The sequence below is a fragment of the Lissotriton helveticus genome, chromosome 1_1, assembly GCF_964261635.1.
Source record: "Lissotriton helveticus chromosome 1_1, aLisHel1.1, whole genome shotgun sequence".
Classification (NCBI taxonomy): Eukaryota; Metazoa; Chordata; class Amphibia; order Caudata; family Salamandridae; genus Lissotriton; species Lissotriton helveticus.
The window spans coordinates 2,086,945,836-2,086,958,008 of NC_136057.1; positions in this window are offsets into that span (position 1 = coordinate 2,086,945,836).

Consider the following 12,173-nt stretch of genomic DNA (forward strand, 5'->3'; position numbering starts at 1 on the left):
CCCGAGGGGCGGTGTGGTGGCGCGGACTCAGAGGGGGCGCTTGGCTCCTGCCCCCTCCCCAAGTCTTGTTGCCCTGGTGTGGCTTGAGATCTCCCCTGACATAGGCGGCCGGCTCCCGGGGTCCGGCGGAACTTTTTGCCTTTTGGTGACTCTTCCATTCTGGACCTTGTCCCACAATCCGTTTGACCTGAAGACACGTCCTGCGGTGCCCTGGTCCGACCATCACATATACCTGCGCCAGGAGACGGCGTGGGGTGCACTGGAAGGGAGAGGCGGCCCGAACGAGCCTCCCCCACCTCCCGAGCTGGAGGTTTCACAGCTGCACCCCAGCGCTTCACTCGACGTAGGCGACCGGCTCCCGGGGTCCGGCCGAACTTTTAGCCTTTTGGTGACTCTTCCATTCTGGACCTTGTCCCACAATCCGTTTGACCTGAAGACACGTCCTGCGGTGCCCTGGTCCGACCATCACATATACCTGCGCCAGGAGACGGCGTGGGGTGCACTGGAAGGGAGAAGCGGCGCGAACGAGCCTCCCCCACCTCCCCAGGTGGAGGTTTCTCAGCTGCACCCCAGCGCTTCACTCGGCAGCTGAGTTACGCCCACTCTTGCGGCACAGTGCCTCTCTCGGCCAGCTGAGTTGCGCCTGCTCTTGCTATTACAGCGTCTCACCCGCCATCCGGCTGAATTGCACCCACTCTTGCGGTACAGCAACAGGCGGCTGCCACGGAGCTCACGAAATGGCGGTCGGCTCCACAGACTTGGGCCTGGCCTGCAAGGATGGCTCTGGGCAACCCTGGAACTCGGACGCTTGACTGCTAGGGCATGGGCCCCATTCCCAAAAGCGTCCCCTCAGCCTTGAAGATTCTACAAGAGTCACCGGGGCCCCCGACTCCCGCAGACTTCCGGTGGGGAGCGACTGCCATGATTGCTCGCGGAACGGTCACGACGTAGCCACGGGGTGCTCTCATGCTGACGCCAGCTTCAGTCTGAAACATCCAGAAACACTGTAGTATCGCGTTGTCGCGTAATGCGTCATATGACGCGCCGCGTTAGCGCACCCGATGCGCGAAGCGAGGCGCGAAGCGCAGCTTCCCGGAAGCGATCCGGGGCGCGGCGCGGAGCGCGTAACGTAAGCATAACAGGTCATGTGACTTGTTAATAAAAATTTTCATTGCTTCATTTCACTTTTGGTTTCCTAATGATGTAAGGCTAGGTCATGTGACCTAAAAATGACACTTTTCATTGGTTTAGAACTATTTTTTTTTCCCAAATGATGAAAACCCCTCCTTGTTTCCTCACTCTGACTTTCATCTTTGTGAGAGGAAGACCTACAGTGCCTCGCTCGGCCACCTGAGTTACGCCCGCTCTTGCGGCACAGTGCCTCGCTCGGCCAGCTGAGTTGCTCCCACTGTTGCGGCACAGTGCCTCGCTCGGCCAGCTGAGTTCCGCCCACTCTTGCGGCACAGTGCCTCGCTCGGCCAGCAGAGTTCCGCCCGCTCTTGCGGCACAGTGCCTCACTCGGCCAGCTGAGTTCCGCCCACTCTTGCGGCACAGTGCCTCGCTCGGCCAGCTGAGTTCCGCCCGCTCTTGCGGCACAGTGCCTCACTCGGCCGGTTGAGTTTCGCCTACTCTTGCGGCTACAGCGTCTCACCCGCCATCCAGCTGAGTTGCGCCCACTCTTGCGGCCTACGACATGGAGAGGCCGGGGCGTTGACTAGGCGGGGCCTCCGGCCGCAACCACAGCGCCAACGATCGCTGCTGACGGAGGGGAGCCTTGCCGGTGAGAGCCACTGATCTGAAGAACAGCTGCCTGCGGTGCCTCCCTGAACCGCTTGACGGAGGCCCCCGAGGGGCGGTGTGGTGGCGCGGACTGGGAGGGGGCGCTTGGCTCCTGCCCCCTCCCCAAGTCTTGTTGCCCTGGTGTGGCCTGAGATCGCCCCCGACATAGGCGGCCGGCTCCCGGGGTCCGGCGGAACTTTTTGCCTTTTGGTGACTCTTCATTCTGGACCTTGTCCCACAATCCATTTGACCTGAAGACACGTCTTGCGGTGCCCTCGCAATGCGGCCTGGTCCCTGAATGTGTGCAGGGGGACGGTATTGATTGGATCAAGATGGCGGCTTCACACAAAGCTGACTCAAGTGTTGCTGCTGATGCTATGCAGACAAAAACTGGTTTTCAGTTTGTACATTCTTCAGGATTTTTCCATCCAAGGCTGGTTGAGAGTTTGTAGAACGATGGCTTCAGATTTTCAACATACTACTCTTCAACATTCTTCATAAATGTAACAATGTGAGACTCACTAGGAGAACGGCCGTTTATCTTTCCTTTCAAAATGCTGCCAACAATATTTTCTGAATGGAAGACACCATCTTGTAGCATAAAGGGCTGCGTCAAGGGTGGTATTGCCCAGAATGTCTTGTTTTCTAGTGCTCGTAATGACGAAGCCAGAACTGCCGAAAGGGATTCTGGTCCTGCCGCTACTTATTGGAGACATTGAACTATACTCTGGACCTGCCTGGCCTCGACCAAAATGGCGCCAGTATGGGAGCGACTTGCAACTCCTTATGACGTTCTAGTTACTTAGCCTTGACGTTATGGGGGATGTATGCGGTCTTTGTGCACATGGCGGGCGGGGAAGGGTACTGACTGGGAATACGGACAACCCTATTGATGTCGATTTTTCATTATTGATTATTGTATTAATAAAGCTAGAGATAAGTCAAGTACGTGGTAGATAAAAAAAAATTCTTGTTTATGCGCGCTGATGTGCTTTGAACGCTGCCCCCCCCCCCCCTCATCATTTAGATTACCACCGCCCATTGCACAAAAGCATACCGGGCGCTCCCCACGCACCTTTTGGTGACTCTTCATTCTGGACCTTGTCCCACAATCCATTTGACCTGAAGACACGTCTTGCGGTGCCCTCGCAATGCGGCCTGGTCCCTGAATGTGTGCAGGGGGACGGTATTGATTGGATCAAGATGGCGGCTTCACACAAAGCTGACTCAAGTGTTGCTGCTGATGCTATGCAGACAAAAACTGGTTTTCAGTTTGTACATTCTTCAGGATTTTTCCATCCAAGGCTGGTTGAGAGTTTGTAGAACGATGGCTTCAGATTTTCAACATACTACTCTTCAACATTCTTCATAAATGTAACAATGTGAGACTCACTAGGAGAACGGCCGTTTATCTTTCCTTTCAAAATGCTGCCAACAATATTTTCTGAATGGAAGACACCATCTTGTAGCATAAAGGGCTGCGTCAAGGGTGGTATTGCCCAGAATGTCTTGTTTTCTAGTGCTCGTAATGACGAAGCCAGAACTGCCGAAAGGGATTCTGGTCCTGCCGCTACTTATTGGAGACATTGAACTATACTCTGGACCTGCCTGGCCTCGACCAAAATGGCGCCAGTATGGGAGCGACTTGCAACTCCTTATGACGTTCTAGTTACTTAGCCTTGACGTTATGGGGGATGTATGCGGTCTTTGTGCACATGGCGGGCGGGGAAGGGTACTGACTGGGAATACGGACAACCCTATTGATGTCGATTTTTCATTATTGATTATTGTATTAATAAAGCTAGAGATAAGTCAAGTACGTGGTAGATAAAAAAAATTTCTTGTTTATGCGCGCTGATGTGCTTTGAACGCTGCCCCCCCCCCCTCATCATTTAGATTACCACCGCCCATTGCACAAAAGCATACCGGGCGCTCCCCACGCAAAAAAACGATTTTTAAGCCTCCACATCAAACCTAGAGGGTGAGGGAGGATCTACTATGCCCCCTTGTGGTAATTTCCCCCTTTGTTTTGGCCTCCTCTTGTCTCTCGACCCTACCGAGAGACAAGATGGCGGCCGCTCCGGACTGTTTAGAATGTTGGCAGACCGGAGAGCCAATCAGCTTCGCTTCGCGAAGTTCCGTTACGCTTCAAGTACGCGAACCGGAGCGCTACCCGGAGCGCTGTTACAGATATATATATTTTTGGGAACGTTAATTTATCAAAATCCACTGGAGCACATATATTGAGACCTAGCAAAGGCACATCGGGCTAACAGTCCCTACAATTTTGCCAAGTTTCATGCAAATCCATTCAGCCGTTTGGGCTAAAAGTGAGGCCAACCGCCCTATGGAAATTAACATGGGAAAAACGCGTTTTGGGACCCCCCTTTTTTCTCGGCCCCCCCTTGACGAACCCCCCCCCCCAAATTTTCAGGGGCTGCTCAGAAACAAAATGTTCCATTTTCCTGCCAATTCCGTCCACAAACGCCAAAGTTATTAGACATAGAATTTTCAAAAATCCCATAGAGAAAAAATCCTAACTATATATACCTACTGGCGACCGCCAGTAGGTAATATATATATATATATATATATATATAGGCGTCTGTTTGTTGAATAAACCGCCCTGCTAAAGAATACTGCCGTGCTCGAGAGTGCTTTTATTCCTGTGACCCGGCTGGGTATTTTCGGGATTTTGGAGCTGTGATATATATATATATATATATATATTAAGTCAAAACAAAACCCTTTCAGGCATAGAGTGATGCATAAATTATGCAGAAAAGAAGGGGAGAACTCTGGGTAGTTCTCAAGTTTAGGTGGAAAGCAGCCCCTGTTAGAGCACTCTCAACACCAGCGACACTCTAGATCTGCTCACTTCACATGTCTGTTTTTCTATCAAAGTTTTTAAGCATAGGATTAGCCCAGTGGTATCCACGCCGAGATAGAAAATGACAAAGTCTTTTGCAAGTTATACAGCAAAGTCTTTAAACATAGGACTAGTACAGTGCTGTCCTTGCCGAGCTGTAAAATTACAAAAGCCATTTATCACTCCAGGCACAATATTACAGCTTTGAGTTAGTGAAATACCAACTCCAATGCAGGTGTCAGTGGTGATGTTTAAGCCCAAGAAGAAGGGGCCGTATGGCCTTGAAACGCGTCGGCAGGAGAATTTTTAACGCGAAGGAAGGAGGCATGCTGCATACTTAGGCCAGATGGCAGAGCATTGTCGTGTGCTCTTTCGATGCAAAGGGCAATTTGCGATGTATATCAACACACGGCGGCCCGGCCATGGAAAGAAGCACCATAGCCAGCAGATGAAGACGAAGGTCATTGACTGGGAGAGGCTGTGCGGTCTGAACTGTTTGTTACTCCAATGGCACAATGCTATAAATGCAGATTGAGCATGCTCTTCATATCGCCGCTCACTTAGAGTCATAATGGACAATTAATTTTATACGCACTTACTGAACTTACTTAAAGACAATGATTTTATCTGCATTGAGGACAACATGCCCCAGAATGCACCATGGGAGGGTGTAACCAACAACACGCCCATGGGAGGCGGCATGTGAACAAATAAAGCTGTTAACGATCCAATGCAGGTGTCAGTGGTGATGTTTAAGCCCAAGAAGAAGGGGCCGTATGGCCTTGAAACGCATCGGCAGGAGAATTTTTAACGCGAAGGATGGAGGCATGCTGCATACTTAGGCCGGATGGCAGAGCATTGTCGTGTGCTCTTTCGATGCAAAGGGCAATTTGCGATGTATATCAACACACGGCGGCCCGGCCATGGAAAGAAGCACCATCGCCAGCAGATGAAGACGAAGGTCATTGACTGGGAGAGGCTGTGCGGTCTGAACAATTCGTGACTGCAATGGCACAATGCTATAAATGCAGATTGAGCATGCTCTTCATATCGCGGCTCACTTAGAGTCATAACGGACAAATAATTTTAAACGCACTTACTGAACTTACTTAAAGACAATGATTTTATCTGCATTGAGGACAACATGCCCCAGAATGCACCATGGGAGGGTGTAACCAACAACACGCCCATGGGAGGTGGCATGTGAACAAATAAAGCTGTTAACGATCCAATGCAGGTGTCAGTGGTGATGTTTAAGCCCAAGAAGAAGGGGCCGTATGGCCTTGAAACGCGTCGGCAGGAGAATTTTTAACGTGAAGGATGGAGGCATGCTGCATACTTAGGCCGGATGGCAGAGCATTGTCGTGTGCTCTTTCGATGTAAAGGGCAATTTGATTGGAATGAAGTAGTTACACTTAAAACATTTAATTTGCAAGGAACAAAAGGAGGGGCTTTATTTTGCCATAGAAATTATGATTAGTGCTGCAAAAGGAAAAATTAGGGCACATTTGAACTTCTAAAATCCTCTTCTATTTCATAAAAAAATTCTAACATGCAGACTGAAACATGCACTTTGAATACGAGCAGCAGACTTCCCTGGTGAGCAGTAGCTTTACTACAGTGATCTATTGAGCAACTAGAATGCTAACATTCAGAATTTATGGCAAATGTGTGACACATCTGAATGCCCTCTTGATGGAACCAAAGTAAACAAGCATTGAAAATGTAATAGGTCTCGCCCTTGTTTAAGTTAAAGCAATTCTGTTTGTAATTAGGTGGCTTTTTAGCTTTGCTTTTATTAGTGTTTTTCAAACTTTCATGTACATAACATGCATATGTATGCATATATGTATATGTATATGCATATGTATGCATGCATTTATATTTGTATTTATATAGATATGCAGATAATATATGTTTATATATGTATGTATATATAATATATATATATATATATACACATACATATGTATATATAAATGCATATATATATGCATATATATATGTGCATATGTGTGCGTGTAGAGAGGTTAGAGAGGCTAGAAGTGTAGAGGTAGAGGTGTAGAGGTAGAGAGGTAGAGGTAGAGAGTTAGAGGTAGAGAGGTAGATTAGTAGAGTGAGAGGTAGAGAGAGGTAGAGAGGTAGAGAGTAGAGTGAGTAATAGAGAGTAGAGAGCAGAGAGTGAGTAGTAGAGAGTAGTAGATAGTGTATCAGAGACTGAGTAGTAGAGAGTAGTAGAGTGGGTAGTAGAGAGTGGGTATTAGAGAGTGAGTAGTAGAGAGTGAGAAGTAGAGAGTGAGTCGTAGAGAGTGAGTAGTAGTGAGTAGTAGAGAGTTAGTAGTAGAGAGTAGTGGAGAAGTAGAGAGTGAGTAGTAGAGAGTAGTAGAGAGTGAATAGCAGAGAGTAGTAGAGAGTGAGTAGTAAAGTAGTAGAGAGTAGTCAGTGTCAGTCAGTGTCAGTCAGTCAGTGTCAGTCAGTCAGTGTCAGTCAGTCAGTCAGTGTCAGTCAATCAGTGTCACTCAGTGTCAGTCAATCAGTGTCAGTCAGTGTCAGTCAATCAGTGTCAGTCAGTGTCAGTCAGTCAGTCAGTGTCAGTCAGTCAGTATCAGTCAATCAGCGTCAGTCAGTGTCAGTCAGTCAATGTCAGTCAATCAGTGTCAGTCAGTGTCAGTCAGTCAGTGTCAGTCAATCAGTGTCAGTCAGTCAGTGTCAGTCAATCAGAGTCAGTCAGTGTCAATCAGTTAGTGTCAGTCAGTCAGTGTCAGCTAGAGCAGCTCTGCTGACCTGGTTCTCTCCCTCTAAAGCAGCTCTGCTGACCTGGTTTCTCTGGCTCTACAGCAGGTCTGCTGACTTGGTTCTTTGGCTCTAGAGCTCCTACCGGCCTAGTTCTTAGGCTATAGAGCAGTACTGCTGATCTGGTTCTCTGGCTCTACAACAGCTCTGCTGACCTGGTTCTCTGGCTCTACAGCAGGGCTGCTGACTTGGTTATTTGGCTCTAGAGCAGCTACTGGCCTAGTTCTTAGGCTATAGAGCAGCTCTGCTGACCCGATTCGATGGCTCTAAAGCAATTCTGCTCACATGGTTCTCTGGCTCTAGAGCAGCTCTTCTGACCTGGTTCTCTCCCTCTAGAGCAGTTCTGCTGACCTGGTTCTCATCCTCTAAAGCAGCTCTGCTGACCTGGTTTCTCTGGTTCTCTGGCTCTAGAGCACCTCTGCTGACCTGGTTCTTAGGCTCTAGAGAAGCTCTGCTGACCCGGTTCTCTGGCTCTAAAGCAGCTCTGCTGACCTGGTTCTATGGCACTAGAGAAGCTCTGATGACCTGGTTCTCTGGCTCTGAAGCAGCTCTGCTGACCTGGTTCTCTCCCTCTAAATCAGCTCTGCTGACCCGGTTCTCTGCCTCAATAGCAGCTCTGCTGACCTGATTCTCTGGCTCTAAAGCAGCTCTGCTGACCTGATTCTCGGGCTCTAGAGCAGCTCTGCTGATCTGGTTCTCTGGCGACTCTAAAGCAGCTCTTCTGACCTGGTTCTCTCCCTCTAAAGCAGGTCTGCTGACCTGGTTCTCTGGCTCTAGAGCAACTCTGCTGACCTGGTTCTCTGGCTCTAAAGCAGCTCTGCTGACCTGGTTCTATGGCTCTAAAGCAGCTCTACTGACCTGGTTCTATGGCTCTAAAGCAGCTCTGCTGACCTGGTTCTCTGGCACTAGAGCAGATCTGATGACCTGGTTCTCTGGCTCTAAAGCAGCTCTGCTGACCTGGTTCTCTCCAAATCAGCTCTGCTGACCTGGTTCTCTGGCACTAACGCATCTCTGCTGACCTGTTCTATGGCTCTAAAGCAGCTCTGTTCACTCCTACAATCATCCTGACAGAAACATGTCCTTATCTAATCACTCTGCTGAAACAAAAGTGCTTATAAACGTATCCTGCTGTCAACTACTCACACTCTAGGAACCCAGTCACTGTCTATGCACTTGTAGAATGACTCAGGCATTGAGAAAAGCAGTGGTACAGTCAAATGTGCACAATATATGTGGTCCCTTAACCCCTTGCTGACTACTGAGTCAGACCTGCAAAAGTCCAGGTAATAGTCATGCGTGTCTGGAATCACACTGTGAGTCTGTGTCCACTCCTACAATCTCCCTGACAGAAGTAGACCTTATCTAATCCCTCTACTGAAACATAAGTCCTTATAAACTTATCCTGCTGTCAACTGCTAGCACTCTAGGAACCCAGTCACTGTCTATGCACTTGCAGAATGACTCAGGCATTGAGACAAGCAGTGTTACAGTCAAATGTGCACAATGTATGCGGTCCCTTAAACCCTTGCATACTACTGAGTCAGTCCTGCAAAAGTCCAGGTAATAGTCATGCTTGTCTGGAATCACACTGTGAGTCTGTGTCCACTCCTACAATCATCCTGACAGAAGCATGTCCTTATCTAATCACTTTGCTGACACATAAGCACTTATAAACGTATCCTGCTGTCCACTACTAGCACGGAAGGAACCCAGTCGCTGTCTATGCACTTGCAGAATGTCTCAGGCATTGAGACAAGCAGTGGTAAGTAAAATGTGCACAATGTACGAGGTCCCTTAACCCCTTGCAGACTACTGAGTCAGTCCTGCAAAAGTCCAGGTAATAGTCATGCTTGTCTGGAATCACCCTGAGAGTCTGTGTCCACTCCGACAATCATCCTGACAAAAGCATGTCCTTATCTGATCACTCTGCTGAAACAGAAGTGCTTATAAACGTATCCTGCTGTCAACTACTAGCACTCCAGGAACCCAGTCACTGTCTATGCACTTGCAGAAAGAATCAGGCATTGAGACAATACCTAAGGACGTATACATTAACTGAGCACTCTGTTTGCAGTGCTGTCATCATTCTAGTTACTAGTGATGTTCTTATAGAATGACCTTGGCCCCAACACAAGTACACGTACAATATTCTGTGCACAATCCCTACAAATCTCTAAGCAGATACATACTATTGGTACACTCCACTAAATACTGAAGTAGTACTCATGCAGCCTAGGATATCTCCTGTCAGTTTCATGCAGTTCGTCAATCAGCCATCAAGCACTATGTTCTTATTGTATCACTCTGCCAATACCTAAGCATTTATGGGGCAAATTTACAAGTCTACTGCGCCACCGGTACATCGCTTTTTGTAACGTAGTGATGACGCTGGGGACTCCTCCATATTTACAAGTAGAGGAAAAGCCCCCCGACGTGGCTTTTCCTCTCCTTGAAAATAAGACCCATTCAAAAGCAGCACTTTGCATTGAAGGGGTGTTCCATGGGTGTTGCTGTGTCTGTTCCCACACAACACCCATGGAATAACACATCTCAAGACTTACAAGAAAGTATAAATCTGTAGATACGTGTGAATGGTGCGCCACCCTAGAGGTGGTGTAGCGAGGCACAACAAGGAGAAATGTTTTCATTTCTCCTTGTTTTTTCCTCTTTCAATGCATGCTGCATTCCACAGCACACATTGAAGGAGGAAAATGCCTTTAGCGATTGTTTTTGTGCAGGAAGTAGTCCCTTGTGGCATAAAAACAATCTCCCCACGACATAGATATCCTTGCACCATGGTGCAAGGGTTCCTGCGTCACTGCATGGCTGAATTTTGGGTGCTAGTGGAGAGGGAGCATAGAATTGCGACATATTCATGTAAATATGTCACATCCCTGTGCTTCAGAAGTGCCCCAGCGCGGTGCAGCTAAAGGGCTTGCAGTGTCACGCTGCATCACATCCTCATAGATCTGCCTCTATAAATTCACCATACAGTACTAATGCATTCTTTCAGTTAATCATGCTCTACACATACATTCAACCAAACTTTCAGACATAACCATGCAATTATAGTTCTTTTTTTGAACCAGATAAGGTAGTTCTGAACTTTTTTTTTCTTCTGTACTTTGTTTTCTATTTTTTTTTGTAGTTTTTAAAAAAGTGAACAAAAGAGGAACTAAGTAAACAGTTAGCTTTTGCAATACAACATCATTCCAAAACCAAAAAAAAAAGAAAATTGCAATTTTGGTTCCGTTGAGCTTCACAAATAGCATTCACTGACTGTTCACTATAACAGATGATGGTTTTGCACTTAGTGCAGTGCTGCTGCAGAAAAGCAAATTCTGGGTGAATGTCTACTGGTGGTGCTGAAGTGGACGCTCGGGAGGTGCTAGCAATGCCTGGTGGTAGATTTTTTGCTGCATACCTCATTTCTTCTCGTGCCAGATTCTTCGGGTGAATTGTCCACAGATGTTTATACATACTCGCTGTTCTACAGGTGTATTTCTTGTCACTGCCTCGTGACAGGACCCTGTCACGCAGCAAGCATGTGACTTTTCTTGCGTTGACCTTTTTTCTCCAGTAGGAAAGGTGAAAAAATTCCAAAACCAGCTTTCGAAGAAGAAGAGATGTCTCTCATGAACTCCTCCAAACAGAATAATTACAATGGGTGGGGTCCTTCAATAGTTACGGTGGGAAATGTTATGAACCAATCAAATCTTTTTTTTTGGAGGTCACATGGGATCTGCGCACCGTGTGCTCACGAAGCGCACACCCGACGCCACTTCGCGAAAATATATTTAAAATAATATAAGTTTATTACGAGTCGAAATATATTATTGTCATGAAAACCTTAGATAATCTTTTGCCCTAATATGTACATTAAAGACACGTACATATCATTTTAGAACATAAAAAATTTCACGGGAGTCGCGCACCCAGCGCGTCCCAGCATGTATATGATGTCACGTGGGGCCCGCCACCATGCAAGCGTCGCGTACCGTAATACGCATTTGTCGTGAATGCGTGGGAGCAGGAGTCGCGGACCGGTCGCATACCGTTCACGCACACCATGTAACATTGTACATATATGACGTAACTGAAAGAAAACACGGACTCGTCGCTCACCATACGCGGATCCTTCGCGACTTTTTCAAAATGGCAGCTAGAATACGTGGACCCGCTGCAGTAGGTACGCTTTGGGTGCGCAACTTCCCCAAAAAATGTAAAGAGAAAATTATATAAATATATTAAAATACAAAAAAATATATAATAATTCAAGTTTTACATTTATTTAATTTTTTATTGCAATTTTCAGAAAAATATATATTGTTGTTAAATAAATACAATATCTATGAATAAACAGTAAAAAAACTGTACAAATTCAGTACAAAAAAATAGGTATAACTACTATTGCACTTAAAAATTAGCATTTAGAAAACCTTTGAAATGCACTGAAAAAACCATAGGTTTCAGAGACGTTATAGTTAGAAATTAGCATTTAAAAAACCTTTGAAATTCACTGAAAAACCATAAGTTTCAGAGACGTTATAGTTAGGAATTAAAAAAGGGGGTGGTGATGGACGGAGCATCTGAATCAATAAAACACTCACACCCAGTCAAAAGATCTGGGTTTGATCCATCACCGTTCTTTAGCCCACTCTGCCACCCCAGTTCAGACATGGCTATATGCAAATCAGTCTGACCCTGTGCCTCATGGGAACAATCCAGCCCG